This window comes from Canis aureus, chromosome 31, assembly GCF_053574225.1.
Source record: "Canis aureus isolate CA01 chromosome 31, VMU_Caureus_v.1.0, whole genome shotgun sequence".
Classification (NCBI taxonomy): Eukaryota; Metazoa; Chordata; class Mammalia; order Carnivora; family Canidae; genus Canis; species Canis aureus.
The window spans coordinates 31,307,005-31,322,081 of NC_135641.1; the positions used below are offsets into that span (position 1 = coordinate 31,307,005).

The following is a 15,077-nucleotide window of genomic DNA, read 5'->3' on the forward strand; positions in this document are numbered from 1 at the left end:
CAGGATCGCGCCCTGGGCCAAAGGCAGGCGCCAAACCGCTGCGCCATCCAGGGGTCCCCATATTTGGCTTCTTTTACTCAACATCATGTTAGTAAGATTTGTTCTTTTTGTTACTATATTCATTCTATTGTATGAATATGCTTTACTTTTCCATTCTGCTGTTGAAAGACATTCGGGCTATTTCTAGTTTGAATATCATCAATAAAGCTATGATGAGTATTCTCATATATACTTTTTGGTGGACATAGTACTAATATATGTTGAGTTTAGCCAGGTGAGGATTTGCTGGGTCATAAGATATGTATAAGTTTAGCTTAAGTAGGTATATTATTAAATATTTTATCAAAGTCATTTTAGCAGTTTATACTCCCATCAATAAGTATATGAGAGTTCCAGTTGTTCCACAACTCTGATATTATTTCATATTTTATTTACTTATAAAAAATTACACAATCATCTGAGATGAAGACTGAAATTATAAATTGCTGTGATACTTCAAAAGTATTCAAAATACGTTTCCTGAGGTTGGTTAATTTTTATTCATAAAATACTAAGAATGGCTATTATTTACTGAGCATGTACTGCTTGGTAGGATATACTTTACATAGGCTGCCTTACTTAATCATCACTACACCTCTGTGAAGTATTGTTATCCTCATACTATGGATGAGACATCTGTAGCATAGAGAGACATATATCATTTAATATAGACTTTTAAAGAACTGTCTGGAAGTGCCTGTATAGATTAGTGAATGCAACCACTCATTGTAGTGACAAAGCCAGTTAACACGGCAGGTTGCATTGTATGACAGGAAGATCATCCAGTTTGTTAGAGGTAGAATCTGGATTGACAACCAGATCTCCTAACTTCTTGTCTAGTATTGATAACAAATCAGCAGTGTACAAACTATGTAATATTAACACTAATTAAAACAAACACATTTGGCAAAAGTACTTCATCCCTTCGGAACTGTTATAATGGTTTTGTTTTGTGGAATAGATTGACCATGTCCTAAAATGATTTTAAAGGTTCAGGCAAGGTCATATAAGAAAAGGATTCATGTTTTGTGGTGCTATAAGCTAATATAATTGACGAGGACTCATTAAGAAAATGAACATAAGAAAAATCTTACTTTTGCCAATGCTACAAAAAACACATAAATTCATTTCTGGAGCCTGTTATTAGCCAGCCTCATATATGAAGATTCCCACCACCCACTTATTCCTGTCTCCTGGTGTTCATGCCCTGGTGTAACTCCTCTCTTATATTGTATTGGAGTTGGTCTGTGAGACCAATAGAATTCAGTAGAATTGATGTCACTTTGGAGGCTAGCTTATAAAGGACATTATGACTTTTCCAGCTCTCTCTCAGATCATTCATTCTGGGGGAACTCAGCTACCATGTCATGAGAACCATCACACAACCCTGTGGAGAAGACCATGTAGTGACAAACTGAAGTCTCTAGCCCATAGCTTTGTGATTACCCCATTTCAGGAGCAGATCCTCCAGCCCTAGTCAAGCCTTTGCTGCAGCCCAGCTAACTGCATCCTCGGCTGACAGCTTAATATTCTGAGCCAGAGCCACTCAGAGAAGCTGCTCCTAGATTTCACACTCTCAGGAATTGTGTGAGGTAATAAGGTTATTGTTTTAAGATGGTAAGTTTTGGAGTAATTTGTTACACAGAAATTGCTAACTGCTACAGGCCCCTAACAGAGCTTTGGAAGAGGCCATGCAAGTGAGAGGCCTAGAAGTTTGAGTTTCATAAGTTTTACAACAAATTGGTCTCTGCCTATGTTAATGTTAAGTCTACTAAATTGTTGTGGCATTGACAGCTAGTTTTCCACCAAAATTTGTTCTTTCTTTCTTCCACAGCAGCTGTAACTAGGTCATGCCTGTCTAGCCACATGCCATACTGTCTAGCCTCCTTTGCTGCATAGTGTTTCATGTGACTAAGCACTTACTACTGGAATGCAGCACAAGTTATGCGTGTCCTTCTAGACTGTACTTTCAAGAGACTAGGCATTGTTCTCCTTTCCTCCATCTCATAGGCCAGGATGGTGACAAGTAGAGTGACCTTACAAGCCAAGATCGAAGATGGCAGAAACTCTATCCTGCCAAGTTCCCGAATGACTTCATGGAGCTGAACACTTCCAGACTTGAACACCCCTCTGAACCACTTTGTTGGAGAGAAATAAGCTTCTATTGTGTTTGAATGATTATATTTTAAGGCCTATGTTTTATTTTATTTTTTTTAAAGATTTTATTCATTTATTCATGAGAGGAAGAGAGAGAGAGACAGAGAGAGAGAGAGGGGCACAGACATAGGCAGAGGAAGAAGCAGGCCCCATGCAGGGAGCTCGATGAGGGACTTGATCCCGGGTCTTCAGGATCAGGCCCTGGAATGAAGGCAGGCACCAAACTGCTGAGCCACCCAGGGATCCCGAGGTCTATGTTTTTTTGTTGTTGTTGTTTATTTTTAAAAAATATTTTATTTATTTATTCATGAGAGACAGAGAGAGAGAGAAAGAGAGAGGCAGAGGGAGAAGCAGGCTCCATGCAGGGAGCCCGACATGGGACTCGATCCCAGGTCTCCAGGATCAGGCCCTGGGCCAAAGGCAGGCACTAAACCGCTGAGCCACCAGGGCTGCCCCAGAGGTCTATGTTTTAAAATGAGCAAGACTACTTTAACTAATTAGTTATGTTCTTCCAAAATTATTTTTCCCCTGGATCTTTGATGCTATTTGTTAATTTATTAACTTTTATTAACTTTTCCTTTTAAGATTTACTTTTATTTATTTATTTTAGAAAGAGAACACACTTGCCTGCATGTGAGAGGGTGGAGGGCCAGAGGAAAGACTCTCCAAGCAGATTCTCCATTGAGCATGGAGCCTGATGGGGGGCTCCAGCTCATGACACACAAGATCAGGACCTGAGCTAAAACCAAGAGTCGGATGCTTAACCCACTGAGCCACTAAGGCACCCCTAAGCCTTTTTATTGATGTACTTGGTTTTAAGTCCTGGTTCCACCACTCAGTAGTTATGTAATTAGGATAATTATTTCTCTGAGCTTTAGTTCTTCTTTGAGGTTTATAACTTCATCTGTAAAATGGAGATGATACATTCTTCATAGCCTGTTATGAGAATTAGTGATATAATGTTTACAAAACACTGCCTGGACCATAGGAAGAACTCAGTAAATAACAGCAATTTTTATTGTAATAATAATAATTACTATTTAAAGTTATGTATTTAAGTAATCCCTACAGCCAACATGGGGCTCAAACTCATGACAGCAAGATCAGGAGCCATATGCTCTTCTGACTGAGCCAGCCAGGTGCCCTGTTTTTATTATTAATACTACCTATGCATTGTTGCACCTTGGACAGAGCATAAGATTTAAAGCCTAAGTTCAAATTCTGTCACAAAAGTGACAGATGTGATCTGGAATAAATTTATTCAGTCTTTCTCCATCTTAGGCTCATTTATATTGTTGAACATCTAGCTTCCCTAAATATCTTTATTTTCATTCTAAGCCTATCCAGAAGAGTTGTAAACCAGACCCATAGCAAGTTTGAATGAATGTTTTTATATTCCTGCAACAGGGGAAAGTGTGACTGAACATAATGGCATGTTCAGAACTAGACTGAACATGGTAACTGAGCCCAAGTGAGCAAGAGACCAGGATGGGGAACCTGAAAAATGTATCTAGTGATTTTTTTTTTCTATTGCCATGAAGATCCATGTCACTCTACAAGGGAATGTTTGACTTATTCTGAATTAAAATCCTGGGAAGATATGGTAATTATCTGGATTGATGTGCTTAGCCTATCCCTTCTGTTGAGGAACTCCTACTCCACTTCTCACAACCCTTGAGGTGTTGTCAGTTGCAGTGTTCCATTTTACTACATCCTCTCTCTCATTCCACATGACCAGAAATGTCGGTAAAAAGCTTCCCTATCACATTTAAAGAGAACCTGTCAGAACAGGGGAGACTGAGATGGAGAAAAGCAGCAGTGAGAGAGAGCCTGATTGGGTAGCTCGAGCTCCTGGATTCATCTGTGCCTGAAGCTAGATGACACCCCAGACTTCCAAGCCACATGAGCCAATACATTTCCTTTTATTGCTTATACTTATTTGGACTGGGGTTTTGTAACCCAAAGTGTCCTGGATAATAGGAACTTTTGCAAAATGCACATGCTCCAAGTCTGGACTTTCTGATGCAGTTGTGTCTGAAACAAGGCTGAAGCATGAGGGTTTTTTTTTTTTCTTTCTCTTTTTTATTTTTATTTCATTATTATTTTTTAAATTTAAATTCAATGCATGAGTATTCTTTTAAAATTTCTCTAAATTCTACCTCTCTGCCCAAGTTAAGAACCACTACTTTTTTGTTTGTTTGTTTGTTTGTTTGTTTAGGATTTCAAGTTCACAGGACAGAATTGATCATACTCTGTTCATGGCATGGTATCATAGTTGGTCCATGCAATATCCCAGTCTTTCTGTTTATTTCATTTTTTTAAAGTTTTTTCTTTTAAGATTGTATTTATTTATTCATGAGAGACAGAGGAGAGAGAGAGATAGAGAAAGAGAAAGAGAGAGAGAGAGGGAGAGAAACAGCCTCCATGCAGGGGGCCCCATGTGGGACTCCATCCCTGGTCTCTAGGATCACGCCCCAGGCTGAAGGCGGCGCTAAACTGCTGAGCCACTGAGGCTGCCCTCTGTTTATTTCATTTTTAAAAAATATTTTATTTACTTATTTGTCAGAGAGAGAGACAGCACAAGCAAGGGGAGTAACAGGCAGAGGGAGAGGGAGAAGCAGACCGCCCCCCCATGAGCAGGGAGCCCCATATGGGGCTAGATCCCAGGACCCTAGGTAAATGACCTAAGCAGAAGGCAGACATTTAACTGACTGAGCCACCCAGGCACCCTATTTATTTAATTTTCTTGCCATACTCCACTTCCATTATCACTGCCCACAAAGACTGATGGTCTCATCATTTTAATGTATTAAATGAGTGTCTTTGTATCTGTTTTTGTAAAATGTGTTTTGTTGTTTTCTATGCATGCATTTCTCAATTACAAAACAGAATTTTGTTACATAGCCTATTTTTTTTTTTACTTTAAAGAAATTAATGGACTCTATTTTTTAGAGCAGTTCCAGGTTTACAGAAAAATTAAGCAGGAAGTACAAAAAGATTCTATATACTCTCCCCGTCCACAAACCAGTTTCCTCTATTATAAACATTCTGCATTAGTGATTAACTTTTGAACTTCAGCTGTCCTAATAGTCATAATAGGACAGTAGTGGGTGATAGGGGGTTATGTTGCCACTGGCAAACATAACCTTGTAGCTTCTCTTAGTAACAAAAAGCTTTGAGTTTGGTTAACTCACTAAAGTGTGAAAGTGCCGAGTTTGGGAATAAAGTCAGGAGAGAGAACACTGAAATATTCTTAAACAATGTACATTCATTTCAACCCGTTTTTATGAAGGTCTGCGAATTTCGAGAATTACACATCAGCTGTTCACCCCAAATTTGAGCAAGCTAACACCGGCATTCTTAATGTACAATTGTGGTTATGAACATTTAAAGTTATTTGATTTATATATTGCTATAATAAAGGTGTGTATTGAAAAAAAAAAAAAAAAAAAGAAGTGACACTGGGAGTGTCATTCACTCCCAGTAAATGACAATGCTTTTCTATGAATGAAAATAAAGAGATGTCTTGGAATACAGAAATAAATAACAACAAAACTCCAAACTCTATTATACAAGTAATGCTGGATCATGTAAAAGTTTCTTTTCTAGGGGATCCCTGGGTGGCTCAGCAGTTCGGTGCCTGCCTTTGGCCCAGGGCGCTATCCTGGAGTCCCAGGATTGAGTCCCACGTCAGGCTCCCGGCATGGAGCCTGTTTCTCCCTCCTCCTATGTCTCTGCCTCTCTCTCTCTCTCTCTCTCTCACTGTGTCTATCATAAATAATAAATAAATCTTTAAAAAAAAGTTTCTTTTCCTTCTGATTTTAAAACTCTTGACTCATCTTCAAAAAGGAAAAGGGCAGACAGAGGTCATTAGAAATATCGTAGCAAAGTTGCAAGTTCTGTGATTTTATATTTGTAAGAACTAGTTTCAAAGTAAGTTCTTAATTCAATTCTTTGAATTAAATAGAAAAAGAAAACTTAAATAGAATATTAAAATATTAAAAATTTAAATATTAAATAAATAAATATTATTTTATAAAAATAAATAAAATATTAAAATTTTAAATATTAAATAAAATATTAAAACAGAATATTAAAATATTAAAATTAAATAGAAAAAGAAGAGTCAGCATCTGAAGAGAGATGATTGAAGTTCTTCTAATGGTGACTACTATGTGAAGATGTCATAGGGCACCAAGATATCCACAGGAAAAAGAAATTTCTGTCGCTGCCTGTGAAGCTGTGGGCAAACAGGCACACAAAATTCCTGGGGGACAATAGTAAACCCCTCTGAGAGGTATTTTGGCAGTATCTGTCAAATTTTCATTTGCATCTAGCTTCAGATCCAAGGAAATCTTGTTCAGTTTGGACTCAACTGGTATTTATTTCTTCCCAAAAGGAACAAAACTGGCTGTAAATCTCACTGAAAGCCTTGGTGGGGGCAGAGCACAGAGATTCTGATCAAAGATAGACAGGAAGCTGTGAGTGGAGAAAAGCTCTGCTCCCCCGCTGTAAGAAGCTGATAGCAAGTCAACACAATGTATCCAAAGGAACACTAACCCCCATAGCCATCATGTGGGGAGATATCTTAGTAAAATCTCAAGCTTTGAGCTGATGTAGATTTTGAGAATTTTAAATGACTTCTAAGGAAGGAGTTTTTCCTGGGCAAACTGGTCTATATTAAGAATAGTGTTACTTGGAGGAAGATCAGTAAAGCCTAGATAATAAATGAAATACAGTTGAGAACAGAAACATTTCCCAGGAGTTGCCTAAGAATTTCCACTTGTTTAGTGAAAAGATTGGAATGTGGCACACAGAACTCTTCTGTGCAGTATTCATTGTACTATTTGGTGTGGATATAATTAGTGACCTACGTGCATTTTCTTTTATACTGTGATTCAGTCAGCTTCAACTGGTCTATTATTGTTTTCATAAAGCCCCAAGCTGTAGATAATGACCCAGATGGTGGACCCAGACAACACTTGCAGTCAGTTGTTCCAATGAGGTGACCTGGTACACTGTGGCCCTGGCAGCAAGGTGCCTGAGTGTTCTATCTGGTGTGCTGCCCGTTACAATGGCATTGGGCAAAGAAGCAATGTTCATCATGGTGACTATGGCCCCACAAGAGAGGAGCATTTTGTGTTTAGCCTGTTCTATTCCAGAAGGCAAGGAAGTATATCATATATTATAGAAATAGTTTTATGTAGTAAGTAATGTTTAAGTTTTTATGCTCTAAAGCACTGCTTCTCTAAACATTACTGTACATCAGAATCACCTACAATGCTATTAAAACACAGATCAGTGGGCCCCACTCTCAGAGATTCTGACTCAGTAGGTCTGTAATGGGGTCCAATAATGTGCATGATAAGCCTCCATTATCTAGAACATTGACATGATAAATTTTTTATTCCTCATAATGCTGAACTAAAAATTTAAGATGTTACTGCCAACTGGTAATGAAAGCTGGATGCTCGTTACAACTGTCCCTGCTTCCTTTCCTGTACCAAAGGCTTCTGGGACCACACTGCTGTACTTCCTTCATCCTCTGCCAAACACCCACCTCCAAATTGGAATCTAAAACAGGGATTTCACACTTCTCTGTTATTAATTTCTCTCTTCTCTTTTCTCCAGTTCCTGGTGCTAATATGTAAAAGAATAATGACTAATATATGGCAGTATATAATTGAGCAATTGGGTTTTAGGAGTTCAAAGAAAGGGACAATCTAGAAAGACCCAAGATGGAATTGAAATGTAAGCTTGACCTTGACAGAAGGATGTCATTTGGCTAGTCAGGCAAGAGACAGCATACATTTCAGACCAAGGCAGCATCTTGGCTAAAGGTCCAGAAGTGGGACAAGTGGAGAGACAGGTCTGCGGGAGGGTTGCAGGCTGGAGAGAACTAACAAGGAAGACTGAACAGCTAGGGTGGGGCTAGAGGGCCAGGGAGAGCTCAGAGTGGATTTACTAAGACATGGGAAGGTGCTGAAGGTTTTATAGTGATTAAAGGCTTGTTTCAGGCAGATTAGTTAGTCAACGGAGTGTGCAAGATGGCTCGACAGTGGAGGCCACGGAGCAAGCAGGCTGTTCTAGAAATTCAATTCTGTACAAGCCAGCACCAGGTTCCTTCTTATAGCCTGAAATGCATTTAATTCACAATGTAAGACATCCTTAGATATTACCTCAGTGTATCTGGGCAAGCTGGGCCACATCATGTTCTGCTGACTTTCTTGTATTTAAACTTTCTAAAAATCACTTTTACTTATTTTCAATACTTTATATGTAATTGTTCAAGCTGCTTTTAAATAAAGCATTTTCAAGCCTAAAATGCTATTCTTTCCATTTGACATTGTTGGTCATTATTTCCAAATTAGCCTTTAATTTCCTTGCACTGCCTCACCTTCTCATCCCTCCAGGCCTTTTCCTTCCATCCTCAATAACCTTTCCCATTTCATAATCTAAATCTAAATTATCTTTACATTCTCTTTCCACCTGGCTTAGTTTAGAGGTAAGCATTTCTTTTTTGCCTAATGATTAGAGTCACAAAAATATACAGTGACAGATGGGTTTCCCCTCCAATGTTGCTCCGATTTAATTTATGTCATATATGATTCATAGATGATCTCAGGATAAAAATGGAATATGTTCCTCATTTGAATGTGGGAATATGAACACTGTCCTGTATGTTATATGTGTAACCACATTTCCCTAGGTCACACTCATGAAACAGCAGCATGTGGCTTAGTCTTTACTAGCAAAATATGGAAATCCCAGGCCTCAGCTCCTTCACAGAAGCTTTAGGGTATCTTCTTCAGAGGGTGTCTTCCTGGTTCCCATCATCCCCAATTGCCCTCCTGATGTCAGCCCTGTGCTTCCCACTACCCTGACATCCACCTCACTCAACACAGGCGTATTTGTGGTTGCTCCTTAATTCCATTCTTAATGGCTGTCATACCACCCTTGTCTCTGGCCTACTCTCTTCCTGGATGTGCTTTGTATTCGGGATGTGTTCTTTATTACTGTCCCTTTCTAGGATCAAAGCCCATGCCAGCGGCTGGGCTGAGCTGCAATCACAAAGATACTTATTGTGCTGCCTCATAGCCATGCTCCCTTTGATCTCCTCTAGCGCACCCAGATCAAGCACGTGTGCCCCAACTCTCCGCAGGGAATAAGCGGAATCATGAATTACATTGCAAGATTCCTATAGCTGATTTCATAAACTTTGAACAATTTTATTATCATAGTTTCTATAAAATTTTGTCCTTGGGTAATTTGGAAATGATGGTGAGGTGCATTTCTGCACTCTTCATGTTTCTTAGTACTCCCCTACACATGGCCTCAATGGGATCTCTGAAGTTCTCATTCAAGTCAGGTGAATCTCTGACAGCCCCTAAATACCATCAAAATGTCTAAATTTCCAGTGTACACAAATTAGGTCCCGTTCATTCATTCAAAATACTTTTTGAGCATCTACTCTGGGTCACATCGTTCTTAGAACTTGAGTGATAGCAATGAACTAGGCAAGCAAAATCTCTGCTCTCAGAGAATTTATACATAAAAAATAATTTCAGATAGTGATAAGTGCTATGAAGAAAATAATATGAGGTAATATGATAGACAGTGATGGTGAGGGAAGCCTTGCTGAAGAGGTAACATTGATCTGAGACCTCCATGATAAGAGAGAGGTGGCCACATGAAGCCCTGGGCAAATACAAAGGAAGAAAATTAAGTGTAAAGACTTGAGTTGGAAGTGGGAGGCCAGTCAACCTGGACTGTAATATAAATGGAGGATGGGGTATGAAGGAAGTAATAAGGGATGAGATAAGAAAGGTAGGTAGGGGTCACATCATATAGGGCCTTGCAGGCTTGGTAAGGAGGTTTGATTTTATCTGCATGCCATAGGAAATCATTGAAGAGTTTTTTTTTTTTTAATTTATTTATGATAGTCACACAGAGAGAGAGAGAGAGAGAGAGAGGCAGAGACATAGGCAGAGGGAGAAGAAGGCTCCATGCACCGGGAGCCCTACGTGGGATTCGATCCCCAGTCTCCAGGATCGTGCCCTGGGCCAAAGGCAGGCGACAAACCGCTGCGCTACCCAGGGATCCCAAATCATTGAAGAGTTTAAGCAGTTAGAAGATCATGATCTAAGGGTGTTTTCCCCAACTAGTGTTTTTTAAAATTAAGATATAATTCACACAACAAAAACTTTATTATTTTAACTATACAATGTATTGGTTTTAGCATGACATAATGAATACAACCATTACCACTCATTCCAGAACATTTCCATCACCCCAAAAGAAATCTCATACCTGTTAGCAGTTACTCCCCTTGGCAAATAGTAGTCTGCTTTTCATCTCTACAGATTTGCCTGTTCTGGACATTTATATAAATAGAGTCATACAGCCTGTTGTGCCTGGCTTTTTTTGCTTAGCATAATATTTCAAGGTCATTTATGTTGTATGTAACAGTACTTCATTCCTTTTTATGGCAGAATAATATTCCATTGTAGGTATAGACCACAGTTTGTTCATCCCTTCATCTGTAAATGGACAGTTGGGCTGTTCCACTTTTTGAGTTTTATGAATAATGTTGCTATGAACATTTGTGTAGAAGGTTTTGTATGACTATATGCTTTCATTTCTTTCTTTGTATCCTTCTTTGAAGAAATGTCTAAGTCCTTTGCCCATTTTTATATTGGGTTATTGGTCTTTTTATTGTTGAATTGTAAGAGCTCTTTTTATATTCAGGATACTTGGCCCTTATCAGACATATGATTTGCAAAAACTTTCTCCCATTCTCTGGGTTATCTTTTCACTTTCTTAATAAAAATTTTTACCTAAGTTTTTAAAAGATTATTCTGCCTATGTGGAAGATGGACTGTTAGGGAGAATGAAGGGTGGCAGGGAGAGAAATTAGGAACTATTGCAGTGATCCAGGTAAGAGATGACAATAGCTTGGATGGTGGAAAAAGTTCTAGCTTTAAATCATCATGGCCAGCTCTAGTTGTGTAGTGCTAGATTAGCTGTCTGAAGTTTTGTTATACTTTTTATTGTTTTGAGCCCGAGAGAAAATTGTAACACAAATAATATTCATGTGGCTTGTCCATAGAGTCAAAAATCAGCTTCATTATGTAGCCTTAAGTGGCTCTGGATTTACTACACAAGTCCTGACCATGGCTATAGACTTTGGAGATCCAAATTGCAAATCTCACCCATACAAAGATGCTAAATTTTAGAAATAAACTAATATAAAAAAATTCCTCTACAGAAATGGAAACTCTTAAGGTAAGGAGAATGTGCCATTTTAGGGGTTAAGGTAGAAAACTCAAAGGCCTGTGCCTGGGCCCTCCATCCCTAGCAATGAAGTTTCCTCGGGTAATCAAGGAGAAATTGGGGTGGTATGAAAGCTATGGTTTATTCTGACTATAGGAGCAAAAGAAATGGAAGAATGAAATCAAAATAAAGGATGAAAAGATGACTAACTGGAGGGAAGGTGAACTTTTAAAAAAAGATTTATTTAGTTATTTTAGAGAGAAAGAGAGTGTATAGAGGGAGGGGCAGAGGGAGAGAATTCTCAAGCAGACTCTGTGCTGAGTGGGGAGCCAGACTGAGGGCTCGATCCCAGGATCCTGAGGTCATGACCTGAGCCAAAACCAAGAGTTGGAGACTTAACCAACTGAGCCACCCAGGCACCCCTGGAGGGTGAATTTTTTAAAGGAAGCTTTTGAAGTCTGTTGAGGCTGCTATAACAAAATGAATGGCTTATAAAAACAAAAATTTAGTTCTGGGAGCTGGAAAGTCCAAGATAAGGCACTGCCAGATTTGGTGTCTGGTGAGAGCCCGCTTCTTGGTTCATGACTGCCATCTTCTCACTTTGATCTCTCCTAGTGGAAGGGAGCTCTCTGGGGCCTCTTCTATAAGGCCGCTAAGCTCATTCAGAGGAGTTCCAACCTCATGGCTTAATTACCTCCCAAAGATGACCACTTCCAAACAAAATCTTATTGGCCATTAGGATTTAAAACAATCTGTAGTAGAAACAAAATGAGCACTTAGTAGATAGACTAGACATATAGGAAGATCAACATGAGCTCTTGGCAATAAGGATGGATATATGCAAAAGGAATAAGAGATGTACTAGGGTCTAATTCTTCATAAAAAGGTAAAGATGTTTTCAATTATTATTAGTTCAGGAGTAGTGAATGGGCCCATTAAGAAACAAAAGAGGTAAGATCTCGGAGTCCTTGCTCACAAGAAACCAGATTCACCAATGAACTCAGAGGTTCCTCTGAAAAGAGCAGATGAATCCACAGTAAAAGCACTGAAGAACAATCCTTTGAAGACTGGGATAGTTCTACCAAGTAGTAGATTCTTTGTGACCCCAAAGAATTTGTACAGATTTGAGAAGGGATGACCAGGAAGAAGGCGACATTATACTCAAATCATTGTTTTATGTGGGTTTGATTCAGAGACAGTTAATGCAGGTGGCAAGTAGGTCTTGCCAGTATCTTGAGGACACATTACAGAGAAATTTATAGAATTGGCATGCTAATGGAAGGCACATCAGAGATGAGGAATAAAAATGGAAAGCCAGACAGAAATAATACTAGAGTCTAGGCCCAGATCAGATGTTGGGTTGATGGGAAAATATTTTCCAGGTGAGACTATCCAACATGGGTAGCAGAAAGTGGTCAAGATTTGTTTGAACAGTGTAGCTTTGGGTAGCCTTAGAAATTATTGATTTCAGGACGCCTAGGTGGCTCAGTGGTTGTGTGCCTGCCTTCAGCCCAGGGCGTGATCCTGGAGCCCTGGGATCGAGTCCCATATCAGGCTCCTTGCGTGGAGCCTGCTTCTCCTTCAGCCTGTGTCTCTGCCTCTCTCTCTCTCTCTGTCTCATGAACAAATAAATACAATCTTAAAAAAATTACTGATTTCATATCCTTCACTAAGATAAGCCTATACACATTAAATGCTAGAGGAACATGCTAGGAAAACTATTTCTGGGGCCAGAGGGCAAAGAGAAAACAAAGGAAGGAAGGCCTTCAAACTAGCCCTATGTGTGTCAGAAAAGGAAAGGAATCAATTTAAGAAGTTGGTTAAACTTTTAGAAATTCAACGGAGTCTCTGTGGAAGTAGCAAGGTAATACAGAGGGGAATGAAGCAGTATAGGCATATACTAGTACATCAGTTAAAGATGTCCTGGACACAGATGCTATTCAAAGGCCTGGAATATACAAAAGTTGAGGAAACAGTGAATCAAGGAGCCCACTAGAGAATAACTAATTCACACAGACCACGAGAAATACAGGCTCTAGTTCAGGAATCTGCTAAGAGTGATTCTTCAGCTGAATCAAATATGACAACTAGGCAAAAACCTCTTTCCTAGACAGATTTCATAGTCCTAAGCAATTAAATAGCAAGAAGCTACAGAAGCATCTTCTGTAGTCTAGGACCAAAAAGGCCTGCTCATGGATTGTTAATGAAACCCACAATTACTTCAACATTGGGATGCCAGAAACATGAGCTAAAGGGAGAATGCAAAATTAGAGATTATGAATATGTAGAAGGGCAGGGCCATGTCAAATAAAACCTAGTGATTTTATGTGCACATTTTTTTAAAAGATTTTATTTATTCAGGAGAGACACACAGAGAGAGGCAGAGACATAGGCAGAGGGAGAAGCAGGCTCCCAGCGGGGAACCTGACATGGACTCAATTCCAGGACTCTGGGAGTCCTGAGCCAAAGGCAAATGCTCAACCACTGAGCTACCCAGGCATCCCTATGTGCACATTTCTAACTTTGCAAGATTGTAATGTCAAAAAAAAAAAAAAAAGAAAGAAGAAGAAGAAGAAAGAAAGAAAAAAGATTGTAATGTCCCAAACGCTACTATCTTAGAAAGAAGACTATGGGTAGAGCCCTAGCACCCATCCCATATGAAGATAAATAGTGTCAAAATTAACTACCTAATGGGAGATTGACCCTGATTCAGTGTAAATTCAGAGACTGTGGACCTCAGATAACTAGCCTAGATTCACTGGCATCATGAAGAGGTTAAACCAAGATATTTTCTTGATCCTACTTCCTCTTGTCCAGTACTACTGAATCGCTGCTAGGGTCTTTGGTACACTAACTCTGGGCTCTGGAAACATAATTTTGTTTGCGATAAGAAAATTAAGTTGTTTTTCCAGATTTGGTGGGTTGGCGGCCAGTGCTGTGATGGTCTTTGTTCTGTTAAGTCTTAGAGGCTTGAAACACAGGCCATTCTGGAGATGCAGTCAGTATGCACCCTAGAGGATCTCTATCCATTCCACAGAAGACAGCCCATGTTGTAGCTGCCAAAGACACCCCAGCTGTATTTGGTGGCAAAGACCCTTCTAGCTGAGAGTGGGCAGAAATAAGAAATTGGAGAGGATAAAATCTGGGCTTTAATTTCTTTGGATCTTTAATTCACAAGTGCAAGAGAATATGATTTTGCACTTTAATTCTTTTGACCTCTGAAATCTTTGTACTAATTTGCATGGAACTTAATTTTTAACTTCAATTTCCTCCCAGGAAACTCCATAAGAAAAAGCAGTTAAAAAAAAAAAAAAAAAAGAAAGAAAAAGCAGTTAAGATTACATTTGGGACTTCATATGTTGAGGAGATTTTTATGATTTAATATATTTATGTTGTTATTTTATCTCATTGCCAAACCTTTGATGAACTACATTGGACAATTTGGCTGGACATATTTTGGGAAGGGAAATAGAATATAGAAAGAATTTTTAGCTTTGGATGCAGGTTTTAGAATTAATTTAATTAATGTGTTATTCTGACCCATTTCAGAGCCTCCCAGAGTTAAAAATAAAACACTGCCCACCAGCATTCCAGAAGAACTGCAGTTG

General features: G+C 39.1%; 1 long non-coding RNA gene across 5 annotated transcripts in view; it reads left to right on the top strand.

Annotated features, from left to right (window-relative positions):
• The window catches only part of LOC144302637 (uncharacterized), a 109,836-nt gene that overhangs the window by 33,178 nt on the left and 61,581 nt on the right, over positions 1–15,077 (top strand). For 2 of the 5 annotated variants that reach the window (XR_013369581.1, XR_013369584.1), the window contains one exon: positions 2,050–2,785. The exons of 2 other annotated variants lie outside the window; for them this stretch is intronic. This is a non-coding gene — a long non-coding RNA (uncharacterized LOC144302637). Of the gene's footprint in view, positions 1–2,049; positions 2,786–2,806; positions 10,993–15,077 lie in introns of those variants that run through there. One more of the 5 variants, XR_013369583.1, reaches the window with a different exon arrangement.